The sequence below is a fragment of the Panthera leo genome, chromosome B2, assembly GCF_018350215.1.
Source record: "Panthera leo isolate Ple1 chromosome B2, P.leo_Ple1_pat1.1, whole genome shotgun sequence".
Classification (NCBI taxonomy): domain Eukaryota; kingdom Metazoa; phylum Chordata; class Mammalia; order Carnivora; family Felidae; genus Panthera; species Panthera leo.
This window is the reverse complement of record NC_056683.1, coordinates 70,934,201-70,950,500: the sequence shown is the minus strand read 5'-3', so window position 1 is coordinate 70,950,500 and position 16,300 is coordinate 70,934,201. Positions and strand designations below refer to the sequence as shown.

Here is a 16,300-nt window from a genome sequence, read left to right as displayed (position 1 = left end):
ATGAAGAAGAGAAAAATTCCCTTGAAGCTGAACTAAATTCATCAGCAAATGAAATTACATTCATTTGATAAAATGCTAAATGGAAAAAGGCAGGTTTATTTTAAGCCGTCAACAGGCTGTTGTAGTTAATCATGCACAGTGCAGAAGACAGGAGTTTGGTTGCTAAGAAAATGGTTGGCATGTTTCCACGAGATCCATGTGATGTGAAATGCATCTGCTCGCTTTAACAGTGAAATAGAAAAAAATAAAATAAACACTTCAGGGTATATTTGGTGAGTCACTATGGAACACAAGGCCAAAATAACTTCTGTGTTGTCAGTTTATTTTATACAACCTTATTATGATGTTAGCCTTTTCTTATAATTCAAAAAATTTCAATTTAATAGTGATATTTTGTTAGAAAATTGATAAATATTTATTGTAGAGAAATTAGAAAATATGAAATCTGCTACATCACATGTAAATACAAATATTAATATCTAATGCCTGGTGCATGCATCGTAGGGGCTCAATATTTATTTGGTGAATATATATTTTATTTACATATACGGGATCATAATGTATACACTTTTACAACCTGTTTTTTGTTCATTAATTTATCATATTTTATGTTATTAAATATTCTTTAACATTATTTTAATAGTTTCATTATTATAGGACACATAGTTGTTGCCTTGTAAAACTTTTGTAATATTCAGGAACCAAAAACAAGCATCTCCCCAGATGAGAATAATATTATGGTGCTGATGAAATCTGAATATGTTCAAGATTTTCTGCTTGGATGTCACACATTTCTCTGATTATTGTGACAGTAGGGTCTCAGCTATTTGGATCATGTGTAATTCTACCATTTTTACCACCATATACAGACCTTTGCTACTTAGACACTACTTACTGTAAGCATGCAGGCATAATAATTTGAGAGAGAATAGCCAAAGATAGCAATATTCTTGGCATCGTCCTGCACATCATAATGGTCCTCAGAGTGAAGTAACCATAGACATCTATGTCCACAGCATCTTCAAGATAGCTATAGGGGCGCCTGGGTGGCTCAGTCGTTGGGTGTCCGACTTCGGCTCAGGTCATGATCTCGCAGTTCATGGGTTTGAGCCCCGCATCAGGCTCTGTGCTGACAGCTCAGAGCCTGGAGCCCGTTTCATGTTCTGTGTCTCCCTCTCTCTCTCTGACCCACCCCTGTTCATGCTCTCTGTCTCAAAAATCAATAAACGTTAAAAAAAAATTAAAAAAAAAAAGATAGCTACAGTGGACAAAGAGGACAGGCCAAAAGAACAGTATTCATGTACAATGTAGAAAAATATATTAGTTAAGAAAACTATTGGTGACTTGGTACACAAGGCTGAGAAGTTCAAAACAGAGAAATGAGAAGCAGAGAAACATAATTGACATCTGAGAACTCACTTAAATCCACTGCCTTCACTAAGGACAAAAATGGAAAACAGGAAAATTAAAGGCAAAAACAATAATAGAGGACAAACAGAAAAGGTTCTTGAAGACTCGGTAAAATGATCAGCTGGCTAAACAAGAACTAGCCTGCTGAGAAAAAAGAATTTGAGTATCAGCAGGAATATTGGAGAATTCCAATATTGTGCAAGTTCATCATCACAAGGAACAGGGCTCCTCTGTCAAAATGTGCTTCATCTGAACCCACTATCAAAAAGTGTGACTGTGCTGACCAGAAAGAAAGCACGTTCTACAGATTTGTTGCAAAACTTAAATATGTGGCAAGTCAGTTCAGTGGCAGTTTAAAACACTAGTTAAATACAATACAGAGCTACAACAAATAATCCTAAAATTTGTATGGAACCACAAAAGACCTTGAATAGGCAAAACAATCTTGAGAAAGCACAAAGCTGGAGATATCATCTTCCCTGATTTTAAATATACTGCAAAGCTATAGTAATCAAAACAGTAATCAAAATGGTACTGGCACATAAATAGACAAAATAAATCAATAGAAGAGGATAGAGAGACCTATGGTCAATCTATGAAAAGGAGGCAAGAATATACAATGGGAAAAAGAGTCTCTTCAGTAAAAAATGTCAGAAAAACTTGACATTACGTGCAAAAGAAGGAAACTGACATTTTCTTTTTTTTTTTTTTTTAATATGAAACTTGTCAAATTGGTTTCCATACAACACCCAGTGCTCATCCCAACAGGTGCCCTCCTCAATGCCCATCACCCACTTTCCCCTCCCTCCCACCACCCATCAACCCTCAGTTTATTCTCAGTTTTTAAGAGTCTCTTATGGTTTGCCTCCCTCCCTCTTTTATTTTTCCTTCCCCTCCCCTATGGTCTTCTGTTAAGTTTCTCAGGATCCACATAAGAGTGTAAACATATGGTATCTTTCTTTGCCTGACTTATTTCACTTAGCATAACACTCTCCAGTTCCATCCATGTTGCTACGAAAGGCCACATTTCATTCTTTCTCATTGCCAAGTAGTATTCCATTGTATATATAAACCACAACCTCTTTATCCATTCATCAGTTGATGGACATTTAGGCTCTTTCCATAGTTTGGCTATTGTTGAAAGTGCTGCTATAAACTGACATTTTCTTATACCACATACAAAATAAATTCAAATGCACTAAAGGCTTAATACAAGACCAGAAAACATAAAACTATTAGAAGGAAACATAGGCAATAGCTTTTTCACATTGGTTTTAGCAATATTTTTTTGGATATGTCTCCTCATGCAGGGACAACAAAAGTGAAAATAAACAAATGAGATTATATTAAAGTAAAAAGCTTTTGCAAAACAAAAGAAATCATCACAAAAAGAAAAGGCAACCTACCAAATGAGAGAAGATATTTGCAAATGATATATCTGATAAGAGGTTAACATCCAAAATATATAAATAACTCATACAATTCAACACAAAAAACAAGCCAATTATTCAGGCAGAGGACCTGAATAGCCGATTCTCCAGAGAAGACCTGCAGATGGCCAATAGGCACATGAAAAGATGTTCCACATCACCAACCATGAGGGAAATACAAGTCAAAACCACAATGAGATATCACCTCATACCAGTCAGGACGGCTATTATCAAAAAAGAGAAAAAATAACAAGTGTTGGCAGGATGTGAAGAAAAGGGAACCCTCATGTACTGTTGGTGGAAATGTATATTGGCGCAGCCACTGTGGAAAACAGTACGAGGTTCATCCAAAAATTAAAAATACAACTATCATATGATTCAGTAATTCTGCTTCTGGGTATCTGAAAAAAATGAAAACATTAATTCAAAAAGATATACGCACAACTATGTTTATTGCAGCATTATTCATAGTAGACAAGATATGGAAACAAACTAAATGCCCATTGATAGATAAATGGTATGTATGGAATATTACTAAGTCATAAAAAATTGAAATATTTTGTGACAACATGAATGGACCTAGAGAGTATTATGCTAGGTGAAATAAGTCAGAGAAAGACAAATACCACATGACTTCACTTGTATGTGAAATCTAAAAAGCAAAACAAAACATCACAGACTCATAAATACAGAGAACTGATGGTTGCCCAAAGGGAGGTGGTAGGGAGGAGGTACGAAATAGGTGAAGGGGATTAAGCAGCAGCCTTCCAGTTATAAACAAGATAAAGGGATGTGATGTATATAGCATAGGGACTTTAGTCAGTAATATTGTAACTTGTGAGGTTTTTAAAATTTATTTTTAGTGAACCCCATTTTTTGAGTATATTTGACACACAAAGTTACATTAGTTTCAGGTGTACAACTTAGTGATTGGACCAGTTTATACATTATGCTATGTTCACCGCAAGTGTAGCTACCATCTGTCTCATGTAACAACTTTGTATGACAGAGGTGCCTAACCTTACTGTGATGCCACCTTGTAATGCATGTAAATATCGAATCACACTATGTACACCTGAAACTAATACAATATTGTATGTCAATTATTCAATAAAATTTTTTAATAAACCTTAAATAACATATTGTATTTAAACTGTGAATTGAGCAGTAGAGATAAAAAGATTTAGACGTATAACGTAGCGGAAACAAAATAGAAGTTTGCTTAACTGTCTAAGGCAGAGTTCCTGGTTGGTGGATGGTTCTCCATACAGTGACTCAGGGACCTACGCTCATTTTGTCTCTTCCACCAGTGTTTCTTACTCCTCCTCCTCTGCCTCCAATCAATGGAGAAAAAACTAGAGGATAGAGGGAGCACACCTGCTTCTTTAAAGCCTTGTCTCAAAAGGATATTCATCACTAGAATTGAGTCATGTGATCTAACTTTAGGGAGGCTGGCACAGGCAGTTCAGCTGTGTGCCCAAAATGAGAAAATGTACCTGTGGGAAGAAGAGGGACTAGCTAAGCATAGCTTGCAGTTGTTTAAATTTGGTCACATTTTGAACACTTGAGTGAGTTCTCATTGCGCTCTAGTTGTGCTGGAAATGAGCGAAAAATAAAATTCATGTCTCAATGAATAAAGATTCACTTCAAATCGGTGACATAAAAACAAGTAGGGAGCCCTTGGGTGGCTCAGTCAATTAAGTACCCGACTCTTGATTTCGGCTCAGGTCATGATCTCACAGTTCCTGGGATAGAGCCCTGCGTCTAGCTCTGTGCCAACAGCATGGAGTCAGTTTGAGATTCCCTCTCTCTGCCCTGCTCCCCTACTGGTGCTCTCTCTCTCTCAAAATAAATAAATAAGTGTTTTAAAAAAATAGAATATCTGGGTCAAATGACATACAAAATTCTGAAGTTTTTCATTAAATAGCATGAAATACCATTAAATTGACCTTGAGAAATCATCCAGTTTATTCACTCACCTCCATGCCATCATCTACAGCATTGCTAACACTGTACACGGTATTAACATCTTAAAGCTTTCGTATATAGAAGTATTCAAACAATAGAGAAAAGATGAGTGAGCTATATATATATATATATATAGCTATATATATATAAATCACCAGAGGTAATCACCACTAATCTTTTGTTGACTGTTTTTTCATATAACTCTATACAGATATAGTCCACAAAAAAAGATGACACTTGTTTTAAAAATTGTGAATATTCCTCTTCTCTTGTTCTGTTTCTTTTTGTGTTGTTTTGTTTGTTTCTTTAGCTCCTCCCTCCCTTTTCCCTTCCTTCTTTCTTCCCTCCCTGCATTCCAGGGTCTCATGCTTTCCTGTTGATGGCCCTAATTGCATTACTTTACTCAGGCCTGACTTGAGAAGGAACTACAGCATGATAATTGAAAACATGGACCCTAGAGCCACACTGATTTGGTCTGAATTTCACTTTGTCTATGTATTTGCTGTTATGACCTATCTTTGTCTCAGTTTCCTTACCTGTAAAATGGGATAATGATAGTACCTACCTCATTAAGCACTATTAATTCCTGTGAGGATTAAAGGAGTTAACCCATGCAGTGTCTTGGAACAGACATGTGGTATGTAGTATAATGATTTGCTATTATTAATCTATCATATGTTATGAATATTTTATCCTGCCTATTTGTCTTCTGGTTTTATTTATGGTACTGTTTTCCATACAGACTTTGAAATGTTTTTATGCAGTAAAACATGTCTAACCTTTCCTTTGTAGCTTCTGTATTTCCAGATGTGTCTTATGAGGTCTATCTCCTTAATTTCTTTCATGTCATCCATGTCACATATATGTGTTTCTAATTTATGTTTTCTTTCGATTGAGAGTAAAGTTTTTGGTGATTGTTTGGCTAAAGTAAAAGTTATCATTCTTTTTCATCAAATTTTCTACATTGGTTTTGCTTAGAAAAGGCTTTGCTATCCATTTACAGTTTATTAATCAAGAATTGATACAGGTAGAGAGAGAATTTTTTTCTAATTGTTTGCTAGCTATCCAACACCATTTATTCTTTTCTATGGTCTGATTAAAGAGATCCATTGAAGATTGGTATGTGCCACACTGAAGCTTGACTGGACTGAAGCCACGCCCCTTCTTTTGTTATAAAGCCACTTAAGAGAAAGAGGTCTGTGTGTACAGTCAACTCTTAATTACCATTTCATACATATGCAACTTAGGAGATCAGTAAAAAACAAGCAAAAAAACAAACCAAAAAACAAAAACAAAACACTGAAAAACAAATCTCAGCCTGGGCTCCACACGCTGCTTTCCTTCGGGCTTCGCTCAGAAATGACAGCTTGGAAGAACTTTTTTTTTTTTTTTTTTTTTTTTTTAAAGGCATATAAACAGGGGCGCCTGGGTGGCTCAGTCAGTTAAGTGTGAGACTTTGGCTCAGGTCATGATCTCTGTGCTCATGGGTTCCAGCTCTGCATTGGGCTCTGTGCTGACAGCTCAGAGCCTGGAGCCTGCTTCAGATTCTATGTATCCCTCTCTCTGCCCCTCCCCTGCTCTCTCTCACTTTCTGTCTCTCTCAAAATTAAGTAAACATTACAAAAAATAAAAATAAAAGTATATAAACATCTTACAAAGCTAATTACAAGTGACTCTTGAAATTTCCACTATCTAGTTATCTATGCATCATGCTCTTGAACGATTACAAGTAATGGAAAGCTACATAGTATATTTGAAAAAAAATGAAATCCACATGTTTTTTCTCTGAATCAGGGACTCTGATATGATTTTATAGAATAGGAATCAGAAGACAAAGGGAATTAAAGGAAGTTTGGCAGAGGTAAGTCATCCAGGGTAGGCAAAAGATTTTTGACTTAGCAATTTAGGATTAGTCAATCAACAGCTCACAAAACTTTTTCCCACAAAAATTTTTCTTGCCATGGAGGGCTTGAGCCTGAGCATTCTATGAGTGAGGAGCTTAAAGAACCTCAGATACCACCATGTCTTTTTTTAATTCAAAAAATCTTGTTAACAGAGCTAAAGACCTAGCACTTTAATACTTAATTCTTAAAAAATATGGCACAGTGATGGTGTGTGCCAATGCTCCTCAGACTCTATGGTAAAAACCCACTTTTTTTTCTAATCTGCAAAGGAACATTTTTGAAAATATAAAAATGAATTACTAGAAAAATTAAATGAAAATGAAAAGTATATACAAAAATAGAAGCCAAATTTTTTATTAGATTTAACAGATATAAAATTACTATGCCAAATTGCTATAGAAGTTTCTAAATGCTAACTTTAATTTCTGTGCTTATTTCATTGCAGACTAGTAATAGTTTTTGGATTTGTATGGGCCCATGTATCTGCCCCATCCCACTTCTGGCCCCTAAATGAATACATTTTTCAAAGCCAAAGACTCCTACATCTGCAAAGGGTAAAGAGAGGACCAATACACAAAGTTGAGCTGTTATCTATGAAACTGCAGCAAATGTTAGGACCTCTTCATTTCTGTGATTTGGTTAAAGTTCCCAAAGTATGTCCTTTGGCCTAATATTTAGTTCTAAACTGCTAAGTCATGATCCATTTGGAATCTCTGATTTTGTAAGTAATGTTCAAATCCTAAAGGTTGCATAGCATATTTTGCTTTCCAAATGTAATTTTTTCAGTGTTTGTTTTCCATACTTAAGGATCTGTTGGTTTTGTTTTGTTCTGTTTTAATCAATGCCTATGAATTTAGTGCTACATGGAATGGGGCTCCTGATAGCACAGAACGTCACATTCTGGTTTTACTCCAAATAAGGATCTCCAGAATCGATGTCTCCTTATACTGGGAACTCTTGGCCTTTCTTTCAGGCACTGGCTCTGCCTTTCTCTTCAACATTGAAAGGACCCGTTGCATCCAAATAGGAGCATTCATGGGATTTTATGGATTTCCTTTCCTCTACTTCTACAACTCCTCTTACATGTCTAGCACTTCTCGCATCCTGTGTTTTGCTTGTGATATACACCATTCAGTGCGGCTAGACTGGAAGAGTGTACTAATAACCCCAATTTGTTGGACCATAAGGAAATCCATTCCATGATGGTGCTTTCTCTCTGAAAAATGTGAACTTAATCTCCCAGAGTGAAAAAAAAATGATTTTTATGCAGTTTACTTAAGCAGCATGATATCTCCATTTTACTGTTTATACCAGGTAGAAATTTTCTTTAGCAGTACTGCTTCATGCAAAAGAATATTGGTCTTTAGAATACCTTTAAACCTTTCTAGATATGAGAACAAAAATTAAACCATTTATTCACCTTCCACAGTACAATTCTTTCAGTGACTTTTGATCAGCGTGTGTTTAGAAAAAGTCAGTTTGTGGTGAATAGAGGGGGTACAAGAAATAAGCAAAATTTTAGTGTCAATTTCCCAGTGAAATGTCATTGCATAATGTTAATTTTATCACAATCTATCTTAGCCCATTGACCTTAACTGACAGCTTTATCTTAGCATTAACACAGTAGCTGACCTCTTTTTTGTTGTTGTTGTTAATTGCCATCTTCTTTCACCCCTTAAATTTGCTATATTATCATTTTAAGAAAGAAAAATCTGCTAATGTAAAGATTCACATTCACCAAACAGACACAACTCTGAAAATATTTATACACCAATTAAAACATATACTATTAATGGTTATATATATTAATTAGCAATTATAAATGAGGATAATTTATAAACAGGGATAATTTCTAGCTCCATTCTAGATATGTTTTTCATTCCCTGGAAAGATGAAGTCCATTAATAGTCTTAAAAGTCTCTGAATCTGCTTCAGAGAGAGAAAAAGCCTATCACAGTTTCAAAAAAAAACAAAAACAAAAGGGGGACTGAATATCCAGAAACCAGGCACTTGCCTCAGGGACAGGGAGAGAAGGTGAGACCACAATGGGTTAGTCACAGATCCCAGAGCTACTAATGACTAAAATTTGGAAAGGCTTAAGGCAAATCAGACAGATTTCATGTCCAATGATTCAGGCATCCTCCTCTTGTCCAGGACTTGACTTACCACTTCCATTCTGGATCCTATCTCTTCCTCCTTTGGGACCTTATTCCACTTGTCCTGGACTATGGCTACATAAAAATTAAGCCTAGGGAGCTTCATTCACCACATTCTTTTATCTTGTTCATACAAAGTTGAGAATACTTCTAAATCATTTCTAACTAATCTGCAGATCTCTGATACCTGGCATTACACAAATGAAAACCAACTTCTGACATTCATTAGGCTAATTAGCAAAATCTCTGGTGTTAGAGGTAAAAAAGAGCTAAGGCATCTGTAACTGTCTCTGAAGTTTGCTACCAATAACCACCATAGGAGTATGTATTTCCAATTGCCATAACTGCCTGCCCTAGGATCTGGGTGAAAACAGACTAAAACACATATTTGCACACATCATGTCTGCTGAAGGATTTTAAAGTAAATCACCGACCACATTGTTCCTTTAAAAAGTCAAGCTACTGGAAACAGGACTATATTTAGCATATCCTCTTGGTCTCCTATTCATTCTTCTTTTAAAATTTATTTTAAAGAGAGAGCTGAGTGGGGGAGGCAGAGGGAGAGAGGGAGAGGGAGTGGGAGAGAGAGAGAGAATGAGTGTCTTAGGGCTAGATCCCATGACCCTGGGATTATAACCTGAGCTAAAATCAAGAGTCAGACACTCAACCCATTGAGCCACCCAGGCACGCCATTTTCTATTCATTCTTACCCCATAGCTATCCAGCTCCCATCCTTAACATTATATTAAAACTGTTCCTGCCAAGGTTGTTTACCACCAAGATGCTAAATCCAATGTGGTGTGCTAGATCCAAGCCCAGTTCCTGAAATGTAGTTTTAAAACATCAATATTCAGTTCTATAATTTTAGGAGTTAAACATGTCTCAATCCTATTTTCCCCCTTGCCATATACTCTGAATGTTTTAAATACACTTCTGAAAAAATGTGATTCAGGAGTGAGATAGGAGAGTCAGGAAAAGTAATTAAGTGGAATAGGACATGTTTGTTATTCAGTAAATGAATTCCCACCTCCATGAAATGGTAAATTAAAATTTAAAAAGTTTATTTCATTAAGTCCCCAAGCTCTCCTGAAAATGCTCAGCCTGAGAGCTGAAATGTGTACAAATATCTGAATGATATTTTTGATAACTAAACGTCTTTGGAAAAAAGCACAGCTAGTAAAGATTCTCTCATGGACAAGTTAGGTCCCACATTTTTCTAGCAAAATTAGTAGTCTACTAATTGCTGACAAGACTCCTTTTTTGTATTAAATATACACTATTTCCCTGTACATATCAGTTTTAACTTCTCTTCAAAGACTCCAGACTAAATAAAGGAATTAGAAGTAGATTAAATGTTCACAGGGGCATTTTTAGACATGCAATAGTTATATTAAAATATATCCTGTTCTGAAGCTGCCTGAATCTTAATTCAATACAAACAGGAAATGCATGTTTTCCACTCAGTGTATTTAAGTGCTTTCCCTCCCACAGAATGGAATGTTGGGTGTGCCTTTATTTTCATTCAAGTGGGTAATATATATGTGCATAAAATGTGGGAGATGCCACTAGTAATAACTGAAAATTTAGCTTGAGAAAAGATTCAACTGCAGAAAAATAAGAACAGATTCAAAATGGGTTTGAGGCAGGGCCAAATCATGAGTAGAAAAACACGTTAAAAAAAATCCTTCTCTGATTTTTTTCAGACTCTAAGAATTTGGATAGCTCCTCTGATTATCTTTTAAACAGCCCCATCATTCCCAGCTAGCCATATGAGTAAAAGTCATCCTTTAGAAGGGAGAAACTAAATTTAGATTCTAATTCAACTAACGGTTAGGGTGCACCTGATAAGTTCCAGATATAATGGTTGGTGCTTTCTCAAAGAGTAACATACTACTGTGTACTGTTACGTAGTTTACTTGTGTTCAAAATATAATTTCAGGGAGGGAAGAGAGAAAATGTGTAAGTACAGATAAATTTTTTTCTTTTAATCGTATATGTATTGTATAATTATGTATAGTTATGTATGTAAACTATATGTATATCTATAAATAGTTATGTATATATTCATTTAACAATTCCAGTGATTCGCCCATCATTTTAATGAACACGTAAATGCTCCTACAGAGATTATGTCTGTAATAGGCTTAGTATAGATGAGTCCTTCTACCTTGGCTACTCAGTTCCCAAATACCTCTCATAGTTGATCATCTCACGATGGACAAGGTGATCCTGGTTTTAAAGAAAAACACTTTGGGGGCACCTGGGTGGCTCAGTCGGTTAAGTGTCCCACTTCGGCTCAGGTCAGGATCTTGCAGTTTGTGAGTTCGAGCCCCGCATCGGGCTCTGTGCTGACAGCTCAGAGCCTGGAGCCTGTTTCAGGTTCTGTGTCTCCCTCTCTCTGCCCCTTCCCCGCTCATGCTCTGTCTCTCAAAAATGAATAAAGGTTAAAAAAATTTTTTTTAAAGAAAAACATTTTGTCATGTAAAATAATGCCTCAACACCAGCCAAATTCCCCTCATATTCTTTACTAAAGAATTAGTAATTACTAAAGAATTAGTGAAGATGGCAGAGTGGGAGGATCCCGAGCCTACCTTGTCCAACAGACACATGGAAAGAACAGTTACAACTATAAAAAGAACTTTTAGAATGACCTGAAGACTGGCAGAATGGACTTTCCACAGCTAATCACAGAGAGAAGGCTACATCGAAAAGGGAAGGAGGGGCAGAGATACAGTTGGGAACCAAATCCCCAGCATGATTAGCCAAAAATGGGAGAAATATTACAAGCATAAAAAAGTGAGAGGGTCACATCCCACAGTGGGCACCCCTGGCACTGAGGATCTGCACTGGGAAGATTAGTTCACATAATATCTGGCTTTGAAAACCAACAGGATTTAACTCTTAGAGCTTTAAAGTCAGATGCTTAACTCTGGGAGAGCTAGAGAGTTCTAGGAAATGGAGTCTCTACCCTTAAAGATCCAGCATACTAAATAACTCACTGGAGACCCATTAGAGAAGCAATAGTTGGAAAAGCACCTGGGGTGTACATGGAAGATTTACTGACTAATCCTAGAATTCACCAGAGCACAGGGATTGGCAGGAGATTTCTCCTGGAACAAAAATGCTTGCAGGTGCCACCTCTCTTCCCCTCCTCCAGCCTAGATAGCCAGTAGCTTGTGAGAGGGAATGTTAACACTATCCATTTATTTTACTCTAACACACCTATCCCATCCAAGCAGGCTGCCTCAGCAGGCATGCTTCCAAGGCAAGTCCTGCCCCACGACACCTGGCAGGCAGACCTAGTCATTCCAAAGTGACTCCTGCCCTGAGGAAGGGAAGAGATAAGGCCACACACCATTGCACCCACATTTCCTGCAGCTGAGCCCCTTAGCTGGCTGCACAAGGAGCCTGCCCCGCCCTTTGATGCACCTGCAACTATTGCAGAGGGGTAACTGCAATTAGCTAGGGTGACAGCCAGCCCACCCACAACTGAGCCTATGGACACTATAGACAGACCTCTCAACAGTGCAGGGAGCAAACCCTGCTTGTACACTCATAGCAGGCCAAGTGGGTGATTGCAACCAGCTGGGCTGAAGGCAATCATGGCTCAGCCACAACAGGAGGGCAAGCAGTCCCCACAGGGAAAACCCCTAGAGCAGCTGGTTCTGGTGACCAGGTGGGGGGCGGGGAGGGGGATTATACACAGCACCTCTTTTAACAATGCCATTACTTTCAAGACCAGAAGATGTAGCTGACATACCTAATACATAGAAACAAATGCAGAGCATTAGTCAAAATGAGGAGAAGGAGGAATATGTCCCAAGTGAAAGAACAAGACAAAACCACAGAAAAATATCTAAATGAAACATAGATAAGCAATATGCTTGATAAAGAGTTCAAAGTAATGGTCATAAAGATATTCACTGGACTTGAGAAAAGAGTGGATAAACTCCATGAAAACGTCAACAAAAAGATAGAAAACATAAAAACCAGTCAGAGTGGAGAATTCAATAACTGAAGTACAAACTACTCTAGAGGAAATCAGCAGTAGATAAAATTGCAGAAGAATCAGTAATCTAGAAGACAGAAAGTAACAAAGTTGAATAGTAAAAAAAAAAGAATTGAAAAAGATGAGAATAAGCTAAGGGAACTCTGACATCACCAAGCATAATAACATTCATATTATAGGGGATTCTAGTAGAAAAGAAGAAGGCAGAAGACTTTGAAGACATCATAGCTGAAAACTTCCCTAATCTGGAGAAAGACACAGACATCCAGATCTAGGAAGCACAAAGAACTCCTAACAAGATGAACCTAAGAGGTCCACATCAAGACACACAATAATTAAAATGGCAAAAAGTAATGATAGAGAATTTTAAAAACAGCAAGGGGAAATAACACAGTTACATATGAGGGAAACATATAGATATCAGCTGATTTTTCATCACAAACTTTGCAGGTCCGAAGGGAGTGACATGATACAGCCAAAGTGATGAATGGGAAAGACCTAAACCAGTAATATTTTACCCAGCAAGGTTGTCATCCAGTAAGGTTTCCATTCAGAAGGAGATAAAAAGAGTTTCCCAGACAAACAAAAGTTAAAGGAAAACAAAAGTTAAAGGAATTCATTATCACTAAACCAGCCCTACAAGAAATGTTAAAGGGAATTCTTTAACTGGAAAGAAAAGCCAGTCAGTCACCCTATGTCTTTTGATTGGACTCATTAGTCTATTTACATTTAGAGTAATTATTGACAGATATATACTAATTAGTATTTTTGTTTGTTTTCTGGTTGCTTTTATAATTCTTCTATGTTCCTTCTTCTTAAAGGGCCATCAACTTAATACAGACTACTATATTCTTAGGATGTTTTAAATGAACCTTATAGTAACCACAAACCAAAACCTATAATAGATACACGAAAATAAAGCCAAAAATAGCAGTAAAGAAAGTCACTCACACGGAAAGAGTAAAAGAAGAAAAGAACAGAGGAATGAGTGGATAAAAAACAAGACCCATCTATATGCTGCTTACTAGAGACTGACTTCAGACCTAAAGGCACATACAGACTGAAAGTGATGGTAAAACATATACCATGCCAATTGACATGAAAAAAAAAAAATTAAATCCAGGCTGGCATTACTTATACTGGGCAAAATAGACTTTACTTTTTTTCTTTCATAATTGAGTTTTTATTGGTTGTTCTGAGGATCAATATAGATATTTCAATTTGTACACAATTCTTAACCTATATACCAAAAATCTAAAAAATCATGTAATTGTGATTCTTTTCTAAAAGTTATTCCAGTGAACTTCTAGTTTAAAATTTGGATACAAATTTTTCTTAACAGTATATCAAGTACCAATACCTTCAAATGTTGATATGCTGTAACATTGTTAAGTCCTATTAATTCACAATTTAATACCATATACAGTACATACTCAAATTTTCAATCTTGCACAGCACGTTCACAAATTTACTAGGAAAACTTGACTACTATTACCAAGATGTTACAGAGTGCACAAAATTCTGACGTGAAGAGCCAAGATCAAGGAATAGTTTTCTTTAGGCAACAATTCTACCAAAAATAACATGGGAATAAAAGTAATTTAAAATGTTCAAGACATATTAAATGCATGACTGACTCCAAATCACCATTTGCTTGGTATTATATGATACAAAATCTACCTCATCTATGGAATGTTTATCTGACACCCAAGATAGTCAAAGCGTCCCATATTCAATACCCCACTATTTTCTGGTTGTACCTAAAAATAAACAACAAGCAAATGATTTCACCTCTTAATAAAAGCTTTTACACTTAAAAAATGGGATGAGGTGGGATTCTCTCCTTCTTAAAAATGTTTCTAGAGCTACTAAAAAACTTGCATTTACAAAATAGTTGATAAAAATATTCCTGTGGGTTGTACAAGAAGGAAGACAGTGACCACTGATAAGACATGTTATTTGATATTAATCAGACTTGGCTTCTTTCTTTCCTGCTTCACCAGAGGCTGGACTCTCCTCATTTTTAGTTTCTCCATTTTCTGCAGGTAAGTCTTCTTTTGTTTCCTGGTTAGCCACTCCAGCCTGTTTTCCTCCAGCCTATTTGCTCCCCTTTTCCCTTTTGTTTGCACTTTTTTGTTTGAGGAGTTATCCTTTCCTGTTACCTTTTTTGGCTTCATTTCCACTTTTGCAGGAGCAGGTTTAACTAACAACCTTGCTGACCTCCCCTTAGGCTCCTCCTTCCACCACTTCCTTGGCAGAACTGACCTTACTTTTGGGCTTCATGGAAGTGGGAAAGGTTTGTACCAGGTGCCTATGTGCCATGGTGAAACAAGAGCCTTCACGAAGCTGGGCTGCTTCACTGTTGCCACTACTGCTGCTGCCCAAGCTCCAAAAGAGACTTTAAACAAAGACTGTAGCAAGAGGCAAAGAAGGGCACCACACAATGATAAAGGGATCAATCCAACAAGAGGATATAACAATTGTAAATATCTATGAACCCAACATAGGCACACTTTAATACATAAAACAAATATTAACAGACATAAGGGAGAAAGCGACAGTAATACGATAATAGTATGGGACATTAACACACTCTTACATCAATGGATAGATCATCCAGACAGAAAATCAATAAGGAAACCGTTATTTGAACCACATGTTAGACCAGATGGGCATAACAGATTATACAGAATATTCCATCCCAAAATATCAGTATACACATTTTTTTTTTCAAGTACACATGGAGCATTTTTCAGGATAAATCACATGTTAGGCCACAAAACAAGTCTCAATAAATGCAAGAAAACTAAAATCTTATCAAGCATTTTTTTCTGACAACAGTGTTAACCTAGAAATCAATTACAAGAAAAAAAAACATGAAAAAATGCACACACACAAAGGCCAAACAGACGCTACTAAACAACCAATGAGTCAACAAAGAAATCAAGAGAAAAATTTTAAAAACACATGGAAATAAATGAAAATGAAAACATAATGGTCCAAAATCTTTGGGATGCAACCAAAGCAGCTCTTCTAAGAAGGGAAGTTTATAGCAATGCAGATCTTCCTCAAGAAATATCTCAAACAACCTAAGCTTACACCTAAAGGAGGTAGAAAAAAGAGGGACAAAGCCCAAAGCCAGTAGAAGGAAATAAGATGAGTGAAGAAATAAATAAAATAGAGACTAAAAAAAACAATGGAAAAGATCAATAAAATTAAAAGCTGGTTCTTTGAAAAGATAAACAAAATTGATAAATCTTTAGCCAGACCCATCAAGAAAAAGAGAACTCAAAATCAGAAATGAAGGAAGAGAAATAACAACTAATACCACAGAAATATAAAGAATTATAGGAGAATATTATGAAAAATTATATGCCAACTAATTGGAAAGCTAGGAGAAATTAATAAATTCCTAGAAACATA

The 16,300-nt window shown here is 36.4% G+C and overlaps 1 pseudogene; it reads right to left on the bottom strand.

The window, feature by feature from the left end:
- Positions 1 to 14,842: 14,842 nt before the first annotated feature.
- Positions 14,843 to 15,199, bottom strand: LOC122220709 (annotated as a pseudogene).
- Between the last annotated feature and the right edge of the window lie 1,101 nt (positions 15,200 to 16,300).